We start from the raw sequence: 12,103 nt of genomic DNA, 5'->3' as shown, positions 1-12,103 counted from the left end.
CATCTGAGCAGCCTCTTCTGGCCCAAACGGAGACTGGGGAGAGGTGACGATCAGCCACAAAATTCTGTCACATTGGACTGAGGCCAAACTGCAGCGCTGGTGCAAGCCCTGGTAGAGAGCTGTGTATGCAGCCCTGCCCTGACTTAACCCATCTGTCCTGGTTTCGGCTGGGATAGAGTTAATTTTCTTCATAGTAGCTAGCATAGTGCTGTGTTTTGGATTTAGTACCAGAAGAATGTTGATAACACACTGATGTTTTCAGCTGTTGCCAAGTAGTGCTCAGACTACTCAAGGACTTTTTGAGCTTCTCCTGCTCGGTCAGGAGCATAACAAGCTGGGAGTACAGCACAGCTAGGACAGCTAACCCAAACTGACCAAAGAGCTATTCCATACCATATAATGTCATGCTCGGGGGGGTCAGTCGGTCGCGGGGAGACTGCTCGCGACTCAGGGAGTGATTGCGGCTCGGGACAGGCTGGGCATCGGTCGGCGGGTGGTGAGCAATTGCATTGTGCACCATTCGTTTTGTATATTCTGTATATTCTGTTATCATTCTCATTATTACTATTATTATTATTTTCTCTTATTAAACTGTCTTTATCTCAGCCCTCGGCTCAAACCTTTTATTTTCTTCCCAATTCTCTCCCCCATCCCACTGAGGGAGGGGGGGAGTGAGCGAGTGGCTGCGTGGTGCTGAGTTGCCAGCCGGGTTAAACCATGACACCATCGATCGTATTCCTAATAATCTTTCCTGCTTTCTGTCACTTCAAGCTACCATGGCTGATCTGCGATATTTCTAAGAGCCCCGGGTATTAAAATGTAAATGCTGAGCTGTGGAAACCTGCAAGTTGTCCTGAAAATGTTCCTCTTTGGGCTGCAGAGCAGCCTCCCTTGCTGTGCATTCGGCTGCTGGCTGCTCCCTGGTCTGCCAGCTCCCACCCGCACCACGGCCAAGCAGCGGCAGTGTGTGGGGAAGGGCTGCACGGGGCTTGATCAACTTGCCAGGATGATTGGTGTTAGAGATTGATTGATCTCTCCAGACTGATACTAGAGAAGGAGACCTTCTTGATTTAATATTAACATAACTAAATTAGGTAGGAAGTTAACTTTATCTTCTTCGCCGAAATCTTTTGCAAGTGTTGTACATTTGTTGCGTATTTTAAGGCTGTGAATAAATTGTTTTATTTTACCTTAGGCTGTCTTGAACCAGGTAACCCGTGATAACCAGACAGCAACAGGGATCTCCTCTTGGAGAATATGGCAACCCATGACCAGAGCACCTCTACAAGTGTTTAAGCTCTGCCAGATGAAGGTCCCCAAAGTAGCCAAAGGGCAGCAGGATGGCTTTTGCTGCACGAGGGAGAGGTGAACTGGTATCACAAGGGTCAGGAGAGGCAGAAGTCTTTTCTGGTGGTTGCCCTAGGTGCTGGGACCCCAAAGGCACCAAGGGGTTTGTGGCAGTTTAGCATGCTGTGGGTTTCGGCTGAGGGAAAAGGGGAAAAGGTATGTGAGAAGCTACTGCTGCTGAAATTAAATGAGAGTAAGGCAGTAGCTGTGAGGATCTGTGCCAGCCTCCTCTGCCAGCAATAGTGAGAGGAGGGCAACCCTTAACACCCTGGTAATATGCATATCCCAGAGGTCTGAGGAGGCCCAGCAAGGCCTCCTGTGTGGTCTGGTGCCCCCAAGCAATGGCAAAGGGAGGGTGCTGGCAAGGGAAACACTCTCCTCTTGCCAACCACCATTGCATTTGTCTTCACTGCTTAAGTTGGAGCCAACTCTTCCCTCCGCTGCCACTCTTCACCCTCCTGGGCAACCATTAACTGGCTCCTTTGCACGAGATTTCCAATCGAGAGAATACAGCATCCCCTGGGACTCCCAGCTCCTAGGCATCAAAACATCACTAAATTGAATGGATGAAAATAAGGACACCCAGAGGGAAGATGACTCTGCTGAGGGAAGGGGTCTCACGAGACAGGCCGTACCTGAAAGCCAGCCCCCTGCGGCTGTGTGCGCGGCAGGGGACAGCAATATGTGCTGCTGAGCCTGGGCAAGGCTGGCTGCTGGGGTGCAGTGTGCGTGTGTAGTGATCCAGATGCAAACAGCATGCCCTGCAATTTGCTTTCAGCACTGTCCAACAGCATCTTTGGGGTAATGCTGTTTCCCAGCACACCCAGAAACTCAGAGGACGTAAGGGTGCTGCTGCCCTGCTCCCCTTGGGTGGCCAGTGGCCCTGGGAGGGCCTGCAGAGGACCTATGCCCCCAGCAATGGGTTGGGACTGAAAATGGTCCCAGTGCTTGCACCAGAGGCATGGAGGCATGAGGAACAGCTAAAGATGCTCTTGCATCTTTTACCTCACACCACCAGGCTCTCCAAACTGCAGCTGCATACCAGTATGTGACTGCTGAGCACACCCAGGTAACTCTGTGTGTGGAGGGCCCTGGCAGAGGGTTTAAAGCAGACAACTTTAGTCATGTCCCCAGGATGATATTGGCTTACTTTCAGTTTTCTGTTACGAACTTTGGTCCCCAGTCTGCATGGGTGTAATCACTTTCTTCCCTTCATCTGGGAACAGGGAAGAAGCAAGTCACAAGCCAGCCAATATGGTCTTTCTGTACTTGAGTTTTTTGTCTGAGTGAAACTTTGCAGCATTCTCAGTGAGATTTCTGAACTTCTTGCATTTTCCAGGCACTTAAAGACACTGTGAATTACAATGTAATTGGAAAATGAGCCTGTTTCTTAGAAATGAAGTGTAACCAATAGCCCCGGTCTGCTGACTTAACAGAGAAGCTTAATATCATTATATCTATATTAATAACAAGGCCAGTCAACCATTAGCAAGAGGAGTTCATTCATTGCATCTCTCTGATGCTTTCCAGCTTGCTTTTTTCATGGTAAATGAGTGTTGCTTGTGCTCATTTTCTATTCAGATAATTCCCATTAGCAAGATAAACATATGGGTGAGAGATCCTACTTTCCTCTACTTCTAAATAAGAGCTGTTAGCAAGATGATGATAGAAATAATACCAATCTATGACAGAGGAAAGTACAAAGAGAGGAAGGACCCACAGAGACAGCAGTCCTGGTGCAGGAGAGCGGAGGAGGATCAGGAGGAGGGAGCTGGAGCCCTGAGCTGGAGGAGCTCAAGCCTTTCTAGCATCTCACCCCACACTAAAAGAGATTTGCTAATGGAGAGCAGCACTGGAGGGCCTGGGACACAGAGATGGGCAGCTGAACTCACTGGAAGCTTACGGTGATTAGATTTATAGCAAGCTCCTAACCGAATCTGTATTAGCCATGTTATATTCCCACCGCTCTTTCATTCTGCCCCGCAATCTTGTTTTGAATAAAAATCTTAGCATTTGAGAGACATGTCAGCCAGCTTGGATGTATTTCATTGACCAGATGTACTTAATATAATCTGCTCGATATAACGCTGTGAAGGATCTGCTCCATTTTCCTTGTCACTGTCAGATAATGTGTACTCAACAGGTTAGCTCACCTACCTAAAAAAATCACAGCTCTGCTGGAGACTAGGTATTATCAGCTCAGCAAAGAGATCAATTTTATGGTATATAATAACCTCCTCTCTTCCCCTCGCAAAGCTGCTCGGGGGGCAGCTGTTACCCTCCAGGCTGCAGGGCCTCATCGTGTCTCCTCTTGCTCCATTCACCTGCTTCACGGGTACCGACCAGACTTTGCACGTTATCAGTCAGCGCTGCTGTTTAATCAATTATCATAACTAAATTAAACTCAGCTTGAAGCTTGATGCCTGTTCCGGACCTAAAGAATGATCCGTGAGTTCAAAAGCTTACCTACTTTTTCCAACTGTATCAGTTGCACCGATAAAATGGATTTCTATACCCTTTTGCCTTGCTTCCATCTGCCTGAAGCAGAGCAGTGTGAAGTCTGGCAAATGGCAGGTTTTAAGGGAAAGCTATTCAGCTTCTGATGTGTAAAATGCAGATGCAACTAAACGAAGTGCAGCCTTTTTTTGTGTCAAATACACAGCAATCAGAACTTATTTTTTTTCTACAAGCCTTCCTGGAAATGGATTATCTAAATCTTCTGCCTGCAAATCAATATTCCCACTACCAAGCAATCTCTCCAGAGCCAACATGCTTTCAGACTCTTAATGCTCACCACAGTTGCTAAACACCAGGCTGATACAGCTTTTGTACTGGTGATTAGGGCTGCCTGCACACTGCAAACAGCGTTTGTAAATATTTGTGAAACCCCCCAAACGCTGCTGGATTCATCCATGTTCCTGATCCAGACACTAGTTACTTTTTCAGATATTTCTAAAAATTCCCCCCCTTCTCTTTTATAATTATTGGAGAAGTAGATTTTCATGACTGAAGCTCAGCTCCTACAGAAGACTAATGCAAAGCACAGTGATGTCCTGGTGTGTTAAGGCTTCTCTGTACTACAGTTGTGAAAATAATGCTAAGTGGTTGGTGGGCATGCTTGTGCATTAAAATACAAAAGCAATTTTAGAAAAAAAAACCCCTTCTGAATCTGTTCAGTTTTCAGTTGTTCAATTTGTTAAATTTAAAATTGTTTTACTGTGGTTTTCTTTATTTTTACTCATTTTTTGGTAACAGCTATTCCTGGGAAAGGCATTCACGTACCAAAATTAGACTCAGTCCAGTGGTGACAACAGGTCTTTAAAAGGTTTCTAAAAGTCACTGTTAAATAAAAAAAAAAAAAGATAACGGTGCTGATCATTTTGTAGGGTCAGTTAATTTTTTTTTTTTTTCCCCTACAAAAGCTTTGTGAAAGGGGGATGTTTCATTCCGAGCATTTGGACCAGGTCTGCAATGATGTTCTCAAACTCCACTTATTCCCTGTGCAGCTGGCGTGCTGCATTCACCCCGTGGTGGCTGGCTGCTCTGGCCTGGATGTAATCTTGTTTGCATAGTCAGTCCCACACAAACCCAAGAATTACTCTACTGTATGTACAGGGTATTCATGACTTGCTACATCCCATTTTAAAGGTTTCATTCACCCAATCAAGAAACAAAAATGACACAGTGTGCCCTGTTAGCTGGAACTTGGGTTACCTAAATGGTTCAGGAGATCATAACTGGATAATTAATGAGTAAGTCTTAGGAAGAAAAGGAGCTTTATTTTAGACTCAAGGAGTTTCTGACCAGTGGGATTGCTTAAATACGAACTCAAGGAATAGCAAGAATAGAAGGAAGAGACTCTTAATTTTACAGATATGCACATTGGTTGATCAATATTACTTGTTTATTTCTCTTTTCTATCTTTTTAGGGAAAGCTGTATCATTGCATAGCCATTTCTCTCTCTCAAAACATTTGTTTTAAGATTCTGCCAAAGTCCAGCTGCGGAAAAAGACAAGTTTGTGAGGGTATATGTGTGTTTGGAAGGAGATGTGACAGCTTGTGAGTTAGCAAGGCTGAAAAGCTTGACGATTGGGTTCTAATCTTTGAAATGTATATTGCTGGTTTCATTACCAAATAAATCTCTGGAAATGCTCTGGGAGCTAATGGGCTACTTCCTTTTGTGGACAATATTCCTCCTGCTTTCCTTGCCTTTCATTATTTATACCTGCCTGATATTGTACCCCTGATGTTGCTCGCATCCATTTATTAGAAAACAGGGAAAGGTTACTTTCCGCAATAGCTTTTTTGTGTTGCTTAAGGTATAGTACAAAATGACTGCTTTTTGGCTGGGAAAAAAAGAAAAATTTCTCTATTTCACAAATCGCTGTCTGCATTTTACGATACTATATCTCTCTGAGCAGATGCAGTCTAGTGTAGGGATTGCCCTTCCTCACTAATATGAACGTGTCCTTAAACAGCTGGAGATAAGCACATTCAGAGCCTTACTGAGAACACACCATCGCATTTCCATGGGTAATGAGCAAAACATCTACAGTACTTTCCATCTGAAATGAGCTTTACTGTAAGCTAAAGATACCAGCAACCAAGAAAAAATATGTCAGGTGGGCAGTGGCCTCCTGAAAGCATGTTGGCTCTTGCCCTTAAATGTTGGTGATCAAATTAATCCCTGAGATATCTCCATTAGGCACAGATTCTTACTGGCACCTACAAGGGAAGTTTTTCTCATTCCTGGAGTTATAACAGAGATGATTTTGAACCAGAGAAAGGTGTAAGACTGTAAACAGCAGCGGTACCACATGATACGGAGATTAAGAATTACACAGTTGCTGTACGCAGATACCTCTATTTTTATTTTTATTTTTTCTCTTGCTTGCTCAAGTTCTGGTTCCTGTGTTTACACGGCAACTTCTGTCAAGGACTGCATGAGACAACGTGCTGTGCAGCAGCACTGCATGAGCAAAGGCTGCATTTGATGTTTCTGCTATAGGATCAGGGCTCATGGCAGAGTCTGGATCCAAACATCTCCCCGAATCAGTGGGTTTCTGAGCTGCTCCCTCAGGTCACATACAGGCTCCTGAGGACAGCTGTGGTGTTGCTCAAGCTCAGGGAGCTTGGCAGCAGCTGGGCTGCCAGCATGAGTAAGGCAGGCTGAGTTTGAGCCTCCAGGGACAGAGAAAGGACCCCATGCTCGCCAGCCCCAAATTTACTCTCTATGCAGGAGTTAAGAAAGGAAGGAAAAGACAACTTGGACATCATTGTGATCCCCTCATAGTAAACCATTTTGGTACGAAAAGCTCCTGAATTGGCTTTATTTCCCACTGGCTACAGTAATGGTGCTGGCAGCCACAGTCCTGCTGAGCAGATAATGATGGCTCCTACCACTTCCTTGCTCTGACAACCTCCCATGTGGCAACAGGGCTGGCTGGCTGGAGTAGGAACAACATCGCTGAGTCAAGACCCCACAAGTAATTCTTACTAAAGGGAATTCTAACACGAGACATCTTTCCAGCTGTTTTTCCATGCTGAAGCAATACAAACCCACCCTCTGCTCAGTCCATATCGTAAATGTACCTGTGGCGTTTGACTCACAGACAGATGAAGTGGCCCTACAGGCCACACTTTGGGCTACACAACCAACTCTCACAAACGTCACTGGCCATTTTTCCTTTGTGGGCACTGCAGTGCTGGGGCTGGGCTGTGGGCTAACCATGTTCTCTGGGCTCTTCAGGTCAGGCGATGTAGAAAGATGCACCATTCACCTCCTCCCTGAACATCAAAGTTCCCCAATCCCCACGCTATCGGATCAGGCTCCATGGAGATGTGCAACAGGGAGACTTGAAATGAGGCTTCTGGGTGAAGCCTTTGCTTTCTCTCTTGTGTCAAACTGCCCTTGGTGTCCCACTGCCCCAGGGTCCCCAGAGGAGGAGAGGCACCCCTCAGTGGAGAGGAGACAGGTTGATGGCACGTTTTTTATTTATGACCCCGTAAGCTAAAATGGGAGGTAATAAAGCTGTATCTGGATTTACATGAACAAGCCACTCATTGAAACACTTCAGCATTTTCAAAAATCCTGATTAAAAAGTTGGACTTCACTTCTAGCTCCAAGCAGGCAAGGACTGCAAATAAGTCTCTCTCCTCTCACTGTTCTATTGGGAGAATTTTACATAAATTAAAATTAATGCATTTTTTCAACTAGGTCAGTGGAATGTAAATGTTCTGTTCCAGGGAGGATTATACATCGTAACTCAGTTAAGGGACACACAGCACAGATCAGCCCTGCTGCATTTATCAAAGCTGAGCTGTTTAGAGCAGAAAGCAACCAAAGTTTTCCTACTAAACACTTCACTGCAGTATCTGAAGGCTCACGAGGCTGAGGATGGGTATTTGTCTTGCTCCTGGGAAATCTCAAAATCTTTCGCTTTTGTCTATGTATCAAATGTGTTCTCAAATGTGGGCATGAAATCTGTGTGAATAAAATGGGACAGCAGAAACAGCCCCATCTCAGTGGTTTAGCTCCAGCGGGAACATGCCTCCCCTGTGTTTGCAAACCAGGCAGAGCAGCTCGAGGCTCAGAAGCAAGTTGAGAAGAATTGAATTTGTGCTGCCCCACGGACATGGAGCTCGACTGCTCCTGCTGCCAGCTGTGTGCCTCCCTCAACAACTGCAGACTGACTTTGTTTGTGCCTTAGACCCCATAGTCAGCCCTGGATGCAGACGCTGTGCCGCTGAACTAGCGCATCTGAACCCTTGATGGGTTTGCAAACCAGCAAACAAGAAAGAATGTAACTTCATGTCTCTCTGTCTGGGTTGGATTTTCTCCTGGGCCCCAAATCTGCAAGCACATACATGCTCAGGTGTACCAAAATGAACGGCCACCCTGACTTCCAGCCACACTGGAGAGAAGCTTCAGTGGTAAGCAGGCGTGTGGCTGTTTTCAGAACTGGACTGGGGCTTTTGTTTTGATGGGCTCAGTATTGTATATTCTGGTCTAAGAAAAAAAATGCCGTGACTGAGACCATAATACAACAGCAACCGAAACAAAATCTTCTCAAAAAAATAACGTATTTTTTCATGACGGATGACACTTTGAATTATGTTAGCTCCCCTTAGAGCAACCTCATCTTTCTTCTAAAAAAGCATAATAAGTAAATCTTCTGAGTTGCAGACTTCCTTTTATAAGCATCAAACCAAAATTGCTATGAATGCAGAATAGCCCCGTACAAACTTGTAAACAGTAGGTGGAAGGAAATGGGACTCTGTTTTTCACACCGTTCCAGTATACCCTTTCCTTGCCTCGTACTGCACAATCATACCCAGCATGTATTTTCCCGTTACTTCAGTTAACAAATGCTCTAGTGAATGAGATGAAAGGTCTCTCTAGTCCAGTACCGCACCTCAGATGGCAGCCTATGTGGATAATTAAGGAAGGACACACGAACAGGGGAGTACGCAGTGATTTGTACCTGATAGATCCTCTTCTGGCTTTCGACAACCAGCAGTTTCAGGAGTCCCTAAGCTACAGGTTGAAGGTGGATTTTTCAGCTTAATAATGGTCCTATATGGTGTGACTTTGTCTCAGTCTTTTTTAAACTCATTTATACTTTGGCAACAACTCCCACGGTTTAATGCATCACATGGAAAATTCCTTCCTTATGGTTTAGACCTACCGTATGATAATTTGTTACCCATAATTCTTGCACTGGAGAAACACAAATTAAGCTCTTTACCTTCTCCGTGGCACTGGTGATTTTGTACACTTATACCAAGTCCCTTCAGGTAGTTTTCTTTCCAAGCTGAAAAGGTCTAATTTAGTCTTTCCTCAAAAAGAAACTGTTCCAAAACTCTGACCGTCCTTGCTACCTGTTCTATATCTTTTCTAAAGTTATTAGCTCAGTGCTGTGATACTGTTTTCTGTTCTATTTGATTGTGTTCTCTCATTCAGCAATTCCTACTACCCAATGTGCCTTTTGACTGTTGCAGGGCAGTAAGTGATGTTTTCAGAAACCTCATACCTTAATTTCAGTTACCCAAGATCTTTCTTGAGTGTTGCTATCTACAGCCCATCACTGCAGATGTATAAGTAGAGTTATTTTTTCCCTAAGTGCCTTACTTTGCACTTGTCAATACTGAATTTCATCTGGCACTTCACTGTCAGTTGGTATTATAAGCTCCTTCTGCAACAGTCAGCTTTAGCTTTGATTATTATGAATAATTTTGTATCATCTGCAAACTTTGACAGTACTCGCCCGCTGTGACATGCCACATACAGAGATGGTGAACAGCACTGATCCCGGCATAAGCCCTCGGGGCACTCCCCTGGCAAATCTGCCTCCAGTCCAGAGGAAATATTCCTTTATTTATTCTGTAATTCATACAACTACCTATCACATTACTCACCTTTGTTCCTCAGGGTGGAGGCTGGTGTAAGCTCTGCGTTGGTGGCTCAGCAGTTTCATATTTGAGCTCTTTTAGCACGCTTCATTGAATGCCATATCGTTCTCGTGGTTTGATCCAGGTCAAGTTATCCAAGAGGGTCTGCTTTCCAGAGGCTGGCTGTGCTTCTCTTTGACCAAAGATGTTCTGCCTCACCATCAAAGCTCCAGCTCTGGGAATAATGCAGGTGTAATGACTTGTTTATCAGAACATGTCAACCTTTTGCATCTTCCAGCAAAACTAATCCCTAAAAGGAGTGCCCTGTACACCTAGGTTAAGCTCTTGGACTGAGGGTGATTTCTCCATCAGCTCAGGCCTGGGGACTCCTTCAGTATCCAAAATTTAAGTTCTATCAGTTACAACCAGAGAACTGTTTTAAATACATTGCATTGTAAACCTGTAGTGCTGGAATTAGCATTCTGTTGAGCATATAACACAGTGCAGCAATGTCTTTGTGAGAACTGTTGTCCAAAAAAGGGGGGTAAGGGGAACTGACTGCTGCTAATCAAACATTAATTTAGTAGAGTCCATCTGAGTAAGTCTGTGTTGCCATCTGTAGAGTTGCACATCAGCTTGTCCTCATGTGTTCCCCTGAACTGGGATCTATAGCAATACACATATATGGTTATACCTCTTCTTGTGGGTGGGAAGGAGACTCCTAGCTGGACAGCAAGCTATGTTTTTGACCCTTCCTTTTCCCATTTACTTTCAGTGCAGGCAGCTCTATGGTCTACAGATCTTTCTCTGACAAGCAGATGCAGAGCTTTGCTTCAGCGAGGCTGGCAAACTGTTAAGACCCTGGTCTCTTCTAGTTTACTTTGTGTCATCCCTCTGTGCTAGAACTAACAGCAGTCGCTAAGTTGAGGATTGCCAAAGCTGAGCCAAAGTATTGCTTGTACCACTTTCTGCTGTCCTTGCAGCCCGGCTCCACAATATTCTTCATGAAGAAAATTATACAAATTAGGACTAGGTATTTTAGGTATTAAAGCCTCCTCAGATGTAAAAGCCTCCTCAGATATAAAAGCCTATTATATTCGTTGCTAAGGTGCAAATCACACTGCAAGTAATAGACATATAAGCTACTATTAGAAATAGCTACAAATACTTCTCATTCACCATGAGCCACTGATCATAGAATTTTGTGAGTGAAGTGCTACTTTAAAGCATTATCTACCTGGCTTAATTTCCATGGTCCCCATGATGGACCAGACCAGGCCCCCCAGTACCACTGTCTCTCACGTGGAGCCCTGCACACGCCTGGCAGCTTGATGCCCAGCCCTAGCTTATGTGACAGTGGCAGACTTTCCTATGGACCAGATCCATTGGGGGCAGAAAGAAAAGACAAGGAATGGTAGACTTGGTGTCAGACTTGCGAAAATTGGTTTGGCCACCCAACTTGGACCATATATTCTTATTGCTAGTTGTCATAAACAAATAAAATATTAATTTTGTTTCTTTAGTTGCATTCTCTCTGAAAAAGATGGTTGAAGAGACTGTGTTAGGGCCAGTAAACATTCTTCTTTTTATTTTTTATTTCAGCGTATCGGTCTCCTGTTCTCCGTCCTTTACATTCTGCAGGAGCACATACCAAACCCTGCTGCCTCCCATCAACACCCACGTATAGGATCCCAGGGGACATAAACGCTGCCATATCCCAGACAAGCAGAGTGCTAATCTGCCCTGAGTACCCAGCTCTTCTGTTTATAACGGAAAACTTATGGGGGAACCTAATTTGGCACCTGTAGAAATCCATGCCCAGCTCAAATTTGGCTTCAGTGGGAGTAACAAGCCTGGGACTGCTGTTGCAAACACCCAAGCTCCAGCAGAGACTCTGATCACCGGTGCTTCGCTTAATATTGGCTTTGTGATTTGTCCCATTTCTTCCCTGCAAGATGTACTGCAGATCCCCCTGTCCTCTGAAACTCCTCCTGACGCTTTATGAATGCGGGATTGGGCCCCAAGAGCTGGACTTGAGCGCCTGGAAGGTGCTGAGCAGAGTCGGGCACCCCTGCACTGAGGGAGCCTGAGGCTGCTGAGGCTTTTGCTCGGGCGCCTTTGAACCTTTTGGTTGTGCAAGGGACCCCCGAGCGCGGGGGCCTCGTTGGTTTAAGCAGCAGTACTGCGTCAGGCGAGTACGTCCCAAATGCGTCACGGCGAAACGGGTGAGAAGAGGGTAAGGGAATTTCGGGTTTGTTAGGGAAAGGTAACAATCAGAACCCTGGTCTCGGCTCTCCCGCGCCCCTGCGGCTGCGGCCGCCCGGCCGGGAGGAGGGGGGGAGGGCCCCGGGGGAGGAGCGAAGC

Source organism: Egretta garzetta, unplaced genomic scaffold (genome assembly GCF_000687185.1).
Source record: "Egretta garzetta isolate BGI_Z169 unplaced genomic scaffold, ASM68718v1 scaffold361, whole genome shotgun sequence".
NCBI lineage: Eukaryota > Metazoa > Chordata > Aves > Pelecaniformes > Ardeidae > Egretta > Egretta garzetta.
Note: the sequence above shows the minus strand (reverse complement) of the source record.